General features: G+C 35.7%; 1 long non-coding RNA gene across 1 annotated transcript; it reads right to left on the bottom strand.

The window, feature by feature from the left end:
- Positions 1-765: 765 nt before the first annotated feature.
- LOC118491296 lies at positions 766-2,864 on the bottom strand. The gene is made up of 3 exons (XR_004891152.1): positions 2,498-2,864; positions 1,363-1,433; positions 766-901 (listed from the first exon to the last, which is right to left on the bottom strand). It is a non-coding gene; the product is annotated as an uncharacterized LOC118491296 (long non-coding RNA).
- Positions 2,865-12,831: the final 9,967 nt, after the last annotated feature.

Raw genomic sequence — 12,831 nt, 5'->3', positions numbered from 1 at the left:
AAGTGTGGTTGGTACTCGTTGGGCCGAAATTTAATTTCGACACGTTAACGAGGGTCCACTAGAAATTGGATTTGAAATTTGAAATTTGAAATTTCCATTAAGATGTGGATTTCACTCCTAACTTAATGGTGTAATTTCGTGCAAAAATAGAATCAAACAGAATGAAAGTCGTTTACCAAATTGTGGGTTTCACGCCTATTTTGGTAAACTCGTCTCGTTTGTACAATACGAGTGTTTTCGAGTTTAAGAAAAATCGAGTAAAATGATTTAGAAAAGGGGAGTATGTTAAAGGAATACGCAAACAAGTATAAACACATAATGCACATCAAGAACGGTACATAAAGAATAGGACAATAAAACAAGTACCAATACATAGAGGAATATGCCAAGAAATCAAGAATACACATAAAGAATCGAACAATGGAACAAGTATTAACACATAATAAAACAAGTATGGCATGTCAAGTGTTAACGCATAAGTGACATATATGTTTGAAAGATGACAAGAGAATAAATAAAGGCAAATAAGATAACATGCAAGTAGTTTCAAGCAAAACATGAGAATAAAGCTCTAAAACTATAGACTAGGTTAAAGCATTCCTACTTTTCCTAATTCCCTATAGTTATGGCTCTGATACCAATCTGTCACACCTCAACTGATGCCGGAAACATCGGGATGAGACGAAGTGTGTATAGATTGCTAGAGACGTCATAACACTATGTGACAATATTTAATTTAATTCGAATTTCATTGCAATACTAAATGTCATACAAGATTCAAAAAGGAAATAACAACATTGTCTCATAACAAAACATAACAAATAAAAGATAGATTAATCTAGGTGTGTATCTAGTCCACCCTAAATCTCGTTTCGTCTTGGATATCATCTCAGTAATTAACCTGCAACATGTATTAAAATAGAGTTTAATGCAAAAGCAAAGGCGAGTATACAAGTTTGTTTACATAGCATAATAGAATAAAAAGGCTCAAATCCAACATGAACATAATAAAATAGTTTCAGCCATGCTAGTTCACGCAGTCCAAGTGATAGCCCAAGTTTCCAATGCGTTAAGTGCTTTTCCCAAAGTTTAACGGGAGGTTATATGTCTCATCCTAACAATACCCCAAAGACTAACGGGGAGGTGCATTACCCCTATAGCGCTACTACTGTTAAGGCGGAACTACACACAGGGATTAAACGTTCACATAGCACAAAATAGTCTCAAGTATCACAAGTTTCATGTTTCATGTTTAAATGGATAGAGCATGTTTCAAATAAGTTTCAAGTGTCACGTGTTTGAATATAGAATACATGTTGCATCCCAAAGTGTAAAAGGGAAAAAGGGATCGAGTATACTCACTGTTTTGCGTAGCGTTTCCATGAAAATGAAACCGTCCGAGAAAACGAATAAGTTGAAATGTAATCATTACCCTAAAAATATAAAATAGCAAAATTCTCAATGACCAATAATATATTTCAAACTATAAGATTACTATATATATATATATATATTATGTGTACTGTTAGTAAAACTAATTTTCTAAAATATATATTTTATTCACAAAAACTTACAATTTATAAATTACTAAAAAAAAGATATATGTTCATTCGTATCGAATAGCTCAAACCAGGTGCCCCATTATTTTAAATAAATAACACATAAGTAATGGGAAAGGTTGCATGGTTTGGATCGTTGGGAAGTAGTATGGTGTTGAACACCACCATATTATGTATTTAATATGGGTTTTGATTTTTGTATTCAAGATTTGGGATGTTTTGAAAGAAAAAGGGTTATGAAGGTTTTATTTTAACCGGATAAGATCTTGGATTTCCATTAATCTTATACAGAAGTTATTGCCTATCATCTACTGATATAAGAAAATAAAGAAAAGAGGCATCGACAAAGCGAGGACCGGGATCGATCCTGTGTTCTGTTGCTTTCCATTAATTATATTTGAAAAGCCATTACTATTACTATTTATTTATTAAAACTCAATTTGACATTTGAGAAATACCTTTTCAGAAAGAAAAAAAAAAGATTACTAAATAAAATAAAATGTCACCGTAGTAAAGAATAAATTATTACCATCATTTTTATTTGTGGGTTACAACTATACAATTATAATAATAATATTTCGTTATTATTTTATTTATCATTATTAAGCACTTGATACTTAAAACTCAAAGATCTCATTTTCACAATGCAGAGCATGTGTTGTTTATTTTGAAAACACGAGTGACATTACAATAACAAGTGAGTTGTTCTAATACCCACTGTAGTTTATTATGACTATAAAAAAAGTAGCAAATGAATTACCATATCTATGGATTCGACAGAATACCAAATCGATGGGATGATACGTAAACAGTTTGTTAAAAAAATTCATGACTTCAATCGATTGAATCATGTATGATGTTGAGTGAAAGGTGCAAAACAACAGGAGATTGAATAAAAAAAAATAAAAAAAAAAAACAATATGGACAAGAAAGTATACCGAACACAGTGGGCGACTCGGGTTTCCGACGTAGACTCCGGTGAGGTTCGTGATTCCGGCGACGTCCTCGGCGAACGAAACATGGCCAAACAGTTTCGTCGTGTTCTCCGGTGTGTTTTGGTTTCACGGCGAACTTCGAATCAAGGCGCGATGGTCCCGTCGTGATCTCCGGCGGCTTGCAAGTCCAGCCGACGAGGTTTCGATTGCTTGCGGTGAGGCTGGAAAGTGGTAAAACGGATCGTAAAAATTCTGGCGAGAGCTCCGGTTCTGTCTGTCTCGTTGCAGGTTACACAGAGGTGAAGTGAGGGTGTCGAGATGTGAGCGCGAATGATACGAAGAGGTGTAGAGAGTGTATGAGGGTGTAGGAACAATGATGATGGTTATAAGACTTGATACCGAGTAGTTGTGACTACATGGAAAAAATCAAAAGTCATTAACTAGGTGGTTAAGTGGGTTATTGATTTGGTGAATGGTTACGGAACCGAAGAGTTGAAAATAATGTATGAAGTTAGTTAATTTTATGGAAATATAACATCACTGTTATTATTATTTAGATAGCAATTGGCTATATTAAAATAAATAAAAATTATGTAAGAATGCTAACTAACGTAACTTTAAAAAAAACCATATAAACTCTAAATTAACTTAACTATCTTTAATAATTTCTAAAGTATTTTCGGTATTTGAATAATAATTTCACGTTTTATTTGTTACGGTTCGGACCTATTTTTAGAAACAAGTCGGATTTTGGGAAGCCCATTTTGACGGATGTTACAGCAAATACACTAGTGTTCACTCTTGAACCTAATCCATTCTACATCAAATAATCTCACAAAAATTCTATTTGCAATGTCTTCACCTCCAACGGAAGATTCATTCATCGATCTATACCAAAGAATTTTTTCCTACGACGAAGTCGCGGAGAAGGAAGAGCAGTTATGAGTGTGTGTGCCCTCGTGATTAACGCCATGCAACAGGTTAACCATTCCCCTCCACGCTCGATCTTGAGGAGGGAATATGTTGTGCGAGACTGTGAAGCCGCAAATGAGCGTTTAATGAAAGATTATTTTGATTCTACACTGGTTCACGGCCCTAATGATTTTAGGCGCCGACTTCGGATGAGCAAATGGTTATTTTTGCACATTAACGAAGATTTGAAAGGTAAGTATGACTACTTTAAGCAAAAAATCAACGCGAGAGGATGTCTAGTATTCACCTCAGTTCAAAAGGTAACATCCGCGTTACGTGTACTCGCCTATGGAAACACGTACGACAACAACGACGACGAGTATTTGAAGATGACAGAGAAAACAACACGCGATACCTTGGAATATTTCTGCTACGGTATATTTACTTACGCTTATATATATAATTTTATTTTATAGTACAATAAAGTTACAAAAATTAAATACGGTTATATATATAATTTTTCTTTATTAGGTATATGCCAATTATATGGAAAATGCTACTTGAGAAACTCGATTTGGAACGACCTTCAACAAATATACGAAGTGCATTTAGAAAAACATGGAATACACGACATGATTGGTAGTTTAGAATGTCGCCAATGACATTGGTATATTTGTCCAACTGCATGGCGAGGTCAATATACACGCGGTGACCATAAAGGACCAACGTTGGTTTTACAAGCGGTTGCCTCATACGACCTTTGGGTTTGGTCAGCATTCTTTGGTCTCGTCGGGTGTATCAACGGCATAAATACTTTCGAGTTTTCACCATTGCTAGAGGGTTACATTTCGGGCACGATACCGAAAGCCGGGTTTCATGCAAATGGGAATGACTACGCACATGGATACTATTTGGACGATGGTATATACCCGAAATATTCAAATGTTGTGAAAACGTTTTCTGAAACGCTCGATATAGAAAGGTAATATTTTAAGAATTTGCAAGAGTCTTCGCGAAAAGACATCGAGAGGTATTTTAGGGTTCTTCAACGATGATGACATTTTATTAGAAATCCTTTTCGTATGTAGAATAAAGAAAAAAATTAGAATGGTGATGTATGCTTGTATCATAATGCATAATATGATTTTAGAAGACGAAGGAAAAACAATATGCCAAAACTATTTTCCGGAATATGCTGTTGAAGTAACGCAAGCAACAATGGAGGAGAGAGTCTTAAACGGTCAACTCTTGCGTTCTAGGGAATTACATAAAGCGTTAAAGGTGGATTTGGTCAAGCATGCTTGGGCGATTCACCCAATCCGACACGATGGCGACGACAAAGAGGACTCCGAAGAAGAAGATTTCAAAGTTGGAGGCTTGGAAGATGAATGTTTGGATGTCGGAGATCACGAAGAAGAAGAAGACGACAAGTATTAAATATATTTTAGAGTTAAATGTCCGGATAGTCCCTGTGGTTTGGTCTTTTTTCACCTTTAGTTGCTAACTTTCTAAAATTGCAGCTATAGTCCCCAACTTTTTCAATTTCGTTCCCGGATAGTCCCTGGCGTGGATGGGGGTTAGTTTTCTTAGTTAAGTTGGTGTGAAATGACCAAAATACCCTTATTATTAAAACCCTAAAAAGACATTTTATCTTCTTCTTCACCAGCACAACTTCACTCAGCCACCACTGCCACAACCACCCCCGCCGCCATCATCACCACTGCCACAACCACCCTCCGCCACAACCAGTTTATGGCCCGGCCCGTTCTTGATACCCATGGTTGGGACCATGATTGTGGTTATGATGGAGTCATTGTGGAACAAACCCTAGCCATCGCCAACCGTTTTCCGGCTGCAATTACTGTTTAGGTTACTAAAGATAAAAAGATTCATCCATTTTCGCTAAACACGGGGAGAACATGTCTACTATAGCCGATTTTGACATTCAACAAATCGGGAAACAGCTGGCTGACATAGTTAGAGGCGAAACCAAGTTCAAGAATCTAAAGAAGAACAAAACCGTTGCAGGGGCTTCGGTCACATTTCTGGGAGAAAAGGTTGTAACCAGGTTTAAGCTCGAGGATCAAATTACACTTGGCAAATACTCGATCATCGGGAGTGCAGGTATGATTCGATTCCAATCCGATTCAGTTCACCCTCTTTCTCTCTCCTCCTCTACATCGACGCCCCTTCATTCAGTTCACCCTGTCCTCTTTCCTCCTCTAAATCCTGTTTCGTCTTTAACTATTTGGAAACAATCATCGATTCTTTGACTGACTATTTCTTTAAAGGATCATCAATTATCTCTTTTTAGTTTACTGTTGGTTCAATCTTCTTCCATGCCTAAAAAGAAAGTTGATTGATCAAACTAAAATTCCGGAGGTAAATGATGGCCTATTTAATGGTATTTTTTGTGTCTGAATTCTCTTAGTAAACTTGATAGATGACGCGTTTTGAATTTCATTCTTCTGCTACTTGTTAGTAGTTAGTTAGTAAGTATGCGGAACTTTACTGTTTCTGTTGTTTTGGTCATATCTTTTTGAAATAGATACCCGGATTTTCTAATTAAAATTGATTGAATTTCATCAGTTTTCCTCTTTCTCTGATCTGTATTATGAATTTATGGTCCAAACTGTTTGATTTATGGCAAATTGCATTTTAAGCTATAACCACTGGCAGATAATCACTCTTAACTTTAATTATTATAGATTTATGAGTAATTTCCATTTGTATTCGCTCACAGTGATGATTATTGATGAAATGGGGAAATTTACATTCCTTGTAAGCTAAATCGAGTGATAATTATGCCAGTGGAATTGCCTTTACATTCTTGGTGGGTTTTAGAGAGAGAGAGAGAGAAAGAGAGAGAGAGAGAGAGAGAGAGAGAGAGAAGAAGAAGAAGAAGAAGAAGAAGAAGAAGAAGAAGAAGAAGAAGAAGAAGAAGAAGAAGAAGAAGAAGAAGAAGAAGAAGAAGAAGATGAGGGTGGGCTATTTTTATTTTTTAACTGAGAAAGGGTATTTTTGTCATTTCACACCCTCTTAACTGAGAAAACTAACTGATATTTGGCACAGGGACTATCCGGGAATGAAAATTGAAAAGTTGGGGACTATAGCTGTAATTTTAGAAAGTTAGGGACTAAAGATGGAAAAAGGGCAACCACAAGGACTATCCGGGCATTTAACTCTATATTTTACTGTAATTTTTTTTAGTTTAATGAAATGTTATTCGTTTTTAACTCGTTTTTTGTCATTTGTCATATAACCTCACAAAAGAAGGTTATGTGATGTTACCACTACACATAGTCTTTTTTTTTTTTTTTTTTGAAAAAAAAAATTCATTAACTACAACCGACCAAACCCCAAAACGGGGCGGCCCAACAACAAAAAAACGGACTACGTATTCACAAACCTACACCAATCTTCCCAAGATAAGTTTCTATGTTTACTCCTATTACAAATCCAAAGGAAACCAAGCGATTTGATATCACTGATAATCTCGGCCACCTTCACCTGTTTATTATCAAACCTGAGACTGTTGCGTGCCCGCTATATGCACCAGCAAGCCATTCTCACAATCCTGCAGAAAACGTCTCTAGCTTTACCCGCAAGGCCAACCTGATTGTGCAATTCCAGAACTTCCTTGACCGACGCCGCGATAACAGGAGCAATCTTGCACCATCTAAAACCGTAAACCAAACTTGGGCAGCAACGATACATCTGGTGAAAAGATGATCATCATTTTCTTCACCCGAGTTACAAAGAATGCAGGTCGTATCGTCATAACCACTCCACGCTTAGCAAGGGCAGCCAAGGTGGAAGTTTTACCCATCTCAGTTTTCCAAGCAAGAAGATTACATTTAGTCGGAACCAGATTACTCCACTCCATGACAAAATCGACGCTATGCATCTCCCCAATGGACAATAGATGCTTCACATCTTTGACCGAGAATTCGCCAGCAACAGCCCCGGCCCACTTCCTGAGTACTCAATCAATCGACCACTTTACATCTCTTTTCGGACTCTAAATTGAAAATGTTGGGATAAATATCTTTTAGCGGCTCATTTTCCATCCAAGGATCAGTCCAAAAAGCAATGTCTTGGCCATTACCCAACTCCCCTCTAAACAGACTCCTTAAAGGAGACCCTTCGATTTTAGTTTCGTTACAAGTCTTGACGATATTGTTCCACACTCCATTAATAGATTTTTTGACTGGTAGAAAGTCCCAATCTTATTATTATTAAGAAAAGCATTACAATTATCATTCTGAAGAAATTGATTTTTAACGTGTAAAATTTTTTGTTTATTTTATATATTCTTTCGATTTTTAGCACTACTAAGCCCGCACCGAAGCCATAACAACCGTTAAAAGTCAAAATAACGATTTTTTATTTTTCATTACAGTAGTTTATTTTATTATATTTATTTATTATTTGTTTATGTGGTCCCAGTAATGACTTTTGTTTCAGTTTTAACTTTAAGCATTAAGGACTTGTGTTTTGTATTTTATTAATTAATAATTAACTAGTTGGATTCACCCGCGCTTCGTGACGGGATCTTGGTTTGTATCAGTTTGGTTTAGTTCGTTACGGTACCGGTATAGTACCAACATTCGATGTAGCAATAAAATGAAAAACCTAAATTACCTAGCTGTGATATGCCCAATACAATACCGACATGTTTTTACACCGAGCGAAACCAAAAAAGTAATATCGGTGCTATTTCTGATAATATCGATATCGGTATCAAGGTTAGTAATTTAGTATGGATTTGATTTGAACCGAAACATAAAAGTTTCATACGAAAAAAGTTGTAGTATTGTTTGAAATTTTTATCATAATGTGCACAAAAATATATTAAAACAATCTAAGTCATTTAAGAACACATGATAGCCTCTTGGAATATAAGATGCATGTTAAGAATTTTTTTGTTTAAAAAGTTGTTGATTCGTCTTTAAAGTGAGTCAATTTTTCTTGTTTTTTTGTAAACTGCAATATAACTTATATGTTTATTTTAGACCTTTTTGGCATAAAGCTTTACCCTATTATGTTCTTGTTAATAGGGTAAAGCTTTATGCCAAAAAGGTCTAAGATAAACTGCAATATCGTGTTAAGTTACTAAAAACATGTCACATGGAACACGTTTACCCGATGAGCGGCAGGTTTAGTTGAAGCTACTCCTTGTTGTGGCTTTGCTCCAAGTGTTCTCGGAATATCATCAGAACCTTTCTTTTGGCCATCAGCTCCATGGGATGGGAGTTCTTTGTAAATACTTCATCGGTATCTTCAACAACGTCATCATGGAATATGGCACCTTGAAGTATATTTGCATCAGCCATCATATCCCTGTTGAATCATTCCCAAACAATACATTAAAACACTTCCTATCTAAGTCAAAAAAACAGCATATCACGTTACATTAACCACATACTTGTATTGCTTGGTTCCAATGAACGAAGCAAACAGCGTGTCTCCCGTTTCAGCTAACAGATACCTGCACATACACACTCCCACACATAAGACTTCATAGCTGTCACAGCAACCTAACACTTTAACATAAATAAACTGATAAACCACCTGTGAGGAACATGATCAGACGAAGGCTGGATTCGCTCCAGACACACAACTTGACCATCAAAGTCAGCTTTAAACTTATTCACAGCTTGAAGCAATTCAGCATCAAGTCTCTATCATAATTCATAACAATGTAAGCACTATTAACTATTACCGTACATCATAATCCTTAATTCCATTGTTTATTTACCAAAATGATCACAATTAACATGTACATGAGGAAACCACAACATTAAAACTTGTAAGTAAAAAATCGATTATAAAAGTATCATACAACCTATACATACAAACCTTATAAACACACTCAGAAAGCACTATTATTCTGCTAATAATTACCGTACATCATAATCCCTAATTTCAGTGTTTATACAACAAAATGATGACGATTAACATGTACAGTAGGAAACTACAACACTAAAAACTTGTAAGTGCATACAAACTAATCATAAAAGTATCGTCTAAAACCGAATTAAAACCTATACGTGCAAACCTTATAAACACACTCAGAAAGCACCATACAGCACAGAACATCCTGCAAATCCGACAACGAATCGGCTTTGACAGCGATACAGAGATTATGAAGCTGCTTCTTCCGACGCTGAAACTCTTCGTGCATCTGTTTCCTCTGTTATCTGCCTTTGATCCAAGGCCATTTCATAGCAGTCGGCCATTGTTGAGGCCAGGTAACCTTCATCAGCTTCGATCTTTGGTCTCTGATCCATGATTCTACTCTTTGTTGCAGATATTCCATTCGAATCGACAGTCACGAGTGGAGAACACCAAAAATTGAAGCCATTAGCGTCACACACCATCGTCGATGACCATATCGCGATCGTCTTCCACTGTCGTTGCCGACGGAGGCCTGTCACCGGAGGTCGGCTTCCTCCTTTGCCGAATGTAACGCCTTGCTTCTTCGCACTTTCCATATTTAGAATGTCTTGCTCGTATTTCTCTTTTTTGGAAGTCTCGTGTTCTTGTAATCGTTCTTTCGTTGTGTCATTGTAAAATCCGAGACTTTGATCGTAATAAAATTCGTTATTTCAAACATATTATACCTTACTTATTCATTTGTACTTATACGTTTCGATTCATTATACATTTGTTGTCTTATTCATGAATCTTGTAAACATGTGATCAACTTATGAATACATATAATATTCATACTTCGCATACGCTTATACGTCACTTACTCATGTTTAACATACTTGTACAATTGATATACACACTTATTTATTCACATTTTGCCCAAATAAATCATGTTTTAATCACATGTTAGGACTTGTTATTGGTTATATAAACATTAGTACATTTAAATTACATGTTATACATCACAAACACACCTTTTATTACATTTAAACAACAAAAATATATATATATAAAGCTGTTAACAGCCTTTATGGCTGAGTTTAAGTTGATTTTTGTTAGTTTAATTCCCAACAACTTGCATTTAAACCTCAACTACCAACCACCCAAACTTTCTCCTATAAAACCCAAGCCATTCCAAGCATTTTTCACTTTTCAAACACCTCAAAATCTCCCTCAAACATCTCAAAACCGTAGCTGAATAATGAAGTTCGAGCAGATTCAGCACCTCTCACGAAAATGAGCATAACTCACTCGTTTCTTGTCCGTTTTAGCTCATTCTTTTTCCTATGTGCTTGGATTGACCTTAACTTCGATTCCATGGGTTTATCACAGTATATAAGTCCCTGGAACTCTGGAAAAAAGGCTCCAAAGTCCACTGTTCGTTTTTGTTTTCATTTAATCTTTGTTAAACTTAACCAAACTTGAGTTTTCTCATCTCAAACCTATGTCCTAATGCTCATAATCAAATGAATGGTTAGTTGGGCTTAAAAACAAGGTTGAGACATTCAAAATCAGAGGTTAATCCTCATATACTTTCTGTTTTATTTAGGGTTTTTAACCCACAAGTGATGTTCAAGCTTCAAGCTTGATGAAGGTGTGATTATGGACTAACTTGGGTTGTCCAACATAGAATCCCCACATCACTTGATGATTTCTCATAGTGTAGTTGTTTCTTATTCTTGTATTAATATTAGTTCATGACCCTCCTTGTATGTTTTTACATCAAGTGTAGTGGTGAACCATAAGAGGTACCTAAATGGAAGCTTGTTCTTCCTACCTCCTACATGATTTCTATGACACAATAGAGGTACCTAAATGAAGATTAACCTTCTACCTCATGCTTGATTATTGGACTAAATAATACATATAATACTTATACATATATATACTATTCGAACCCTTGATGGTGGACTTGTGTTCATTCGTCAAGATATTAGAATAACATCATCTAAGACATAAGACTTGTTACGATTCTAATGAGTATATTACTCATGAAAACATTAACCCTTGAGGTTTCATAGTGTCAAGAACAAGTACTTGGTGTAAAGAATGATTATTTTCGAATACCTATATTCTTGTGTTTTAACTTCCTAAATCTCTACACAAACACATTCAACCTCCTAACCTTATCAACTTCGTCATATTGGATAATCGGAAAGCTTATGCAAATTTGTGAGTATACTCGCATTTTCCCCCTTTTTACTTTTACCACTTTTGGGGTGTAACATGTTTACCTATTGAAACTTACACATGAACTTTTGTCTAAACACATGAACATTCCTATAACATGCTTGTATATGTGATGGCTTGATACTTTAAATTTGGGTGATTCTTATGTGTTGAACTTATCATTAACTTCGTACGAGCCAAACCGTGACATATGTAGCGCTATAGGATTAACGACCCGCCTCTACTGAAACTTTGGTTATGTCATGAGCAAGTTGCGTTTTCTTGGTTTGATATGTTAGACACATGCCATATTTAATGTTTATCTTGAATCGCATGCTTGCTATGAGGAATTGTTCACACTTTTATCTTATGCTATATATGTACCAAACTTGTATACTCGCCTTTGCTTTTGCATTGAATTGTATTTTAAACATGTTACAGGTTGATGATGATGAAATGAAAGAGGTAGCACGATGCCTAGATACACACTTTAGACGTTAGGTTTAATATGTTGTATCGAATTTTGGCTATGTTGGTTTGTTATTTTGATTAAACTTGTTGTTATTTGGGATCTTGTATTGATGACTACTTGAAGTTTGGAAATGAAATTTGGATTATTAAATTTTTGTCACCAATAGCGTTATGATGTCTCGAGCAATCTTCACACTTCGTCTCATCCCGATGTTTCCGCCGTTGGTTGGGGTGTGACAGATTGGTATCAGAGCCATAACTATAGGGAATTAGGAAAAGTAGGAATGCTTTAACCTAGTCTATAGTTCTAGAGCCTTATTCGTACGTTTTACTTGAAACTACTTGCATGCTATCTTATTTGCTTTTATTTATTCTCTTTTGATCTTGTAAGCATATGTGTCACTTATGTGTTAACACTTAACATGCTATACTTATTTTTATTATGTGTTAATACTTGTTTCATCGTTTTATCCTTTATATGTGTTCTTGACATACTTTTTTATGCGTTAATATTCGTTTCATCATTTCACTTTTATTGTGATATTCTTGACATGTTATACTTGTTTGTTTAATCTTTAATATACACTTTTCCTCATGCATTTTACTTGACTATTCTAAATCCGTAAACCCTCACAAATGGGACGAATTCACCAAAATAGGCGTGAAACCCACAATTTGGTGAACGACGCTCAATCTATATATTCTTCTTTTTACACGAGATATCGCCATTAAGCTAGGAGTGAAATCCACATCTTAATGGTAAATCTCAAATTTTAAATTCTAGTGGACCCTTGTCAACATGTCGAAACTAAATTTCGACCCGACAAGTACCAACCACACTTAGGATA

The sequence above is a fragment of the Helianthus annuus genome, chromosome 4 (genome assembly GCF_002127325.2).
Source record: "Helianthus annuus cultivar XRQ/B chromosome 4, HanXRQr2.0-SUNRISE, whole genome shotgun sequence".
Lineage (NCBI taxonomy): Eukaryota > Viridiplantae > Streptophyta > Magnoliopsida > Asterales > Asteraceae > Helianthus > Helianthus annuus.
This window is presented reverse-complemented; position numbering and strand designations above follow the sequence as displayed.